Genomic DNA, 757 nt, shown 5'->3' with positions numbered 1-757 from the left:
TGCTGCATAAGCTGCACCAGAGAAAAAGCTCGACTTTCTTTTTCTTTCAGGGGAGCTGTATATGCATCATTGCCGATTATTGCGAAGATGAAAATATGTGAGTGATTATCCCTGATTTTGCTAACATTTTAAATGTGTACCTATAAGGAAAGATAAGAATAAAGAACAAAAGGAGCCACTAAACGAGGGAACGGAAAACAATTGTTAAGTAAAATTCTTCATCATTGTCACCGGCTATATTTTATCGTAAAATATGGCTAACCTGTGTTTGTAGAGTGCAACCTTTTGCCAAGATCGTGGCTGTTTTCAGCCTGTGTTGTAAGCACATCCAGGTATCTGGAGAATGAAAGACCTCAGATTTCATGAATACTCCCTCGTACCAAGAATGATAGAAGGGGTAATGAGGTTGAAAATAAAGAAATGAATAGGATGATCATAGAACTTCTTTTGTCGTGTAATCTGAGGACGGTGACGATTTTTTTTCCCCGTGTTCAGGGCGGAGGTCATGAGGAAGTCTAGAGGAGAACTTTTCCCAGAAGAGGTAGTTAAATGCGATTTCAATACTTATGAAGCGTCTCTGTGCCTTCCCGGTAGCTTAAAAAATTGCGTGTTTTTATGTTGTTTTTTTCCTGCTATTATAGAAACTCTGCAAATGGCTGACTCATCTATTGTTAGCTTTGGAGCATCTGCATTCCAACCGCGTTCATCATAGAGACATCAAGGTAAAGACTTGCTGTAATCGGCGAAATAGAAAAGC

General features: G+C 39.2%; 1 long non-coding RNA gene across 1 annotated transcript; it reads left to right on the top strand.

Moving 5' to 3' along the window:
* On the top strand, positions 1-725 carry LOC124894151. Its single transcript, XR_007051031.1, has 3 exons — positions 1-97; positions 496-541; positions 642-725. It is a non-coding gene; the product is annotated as an uncharacterized LOC124894151 (long non-coding RNA).
* The last annotated feature ends 32 nt before the right edge of the window (positions 726-757 follow it).

This window comes from Capsicum annuum, unplaced genomic scaffold (genome assembly GCF_002878395.1).
Source record: "Capsicum annuum cultivar UCD-10X-F1 unplaced genomic scaffold, UCD10Xv1.1 ctg70646, whole genome shotgun sequence".
Taxonomy (NCBI): domain Eukaryota; kingdom Viridiplantae; phylum Streptophyta; class Magnoliopsida; order Solanales; family Solanaceae; genus Capsicum; species Capsicum annuum.
Note: the sequence above shows the minus strand (reverse complement) of the source record. Positions and strands in the feature narration are given on the sequence as shown.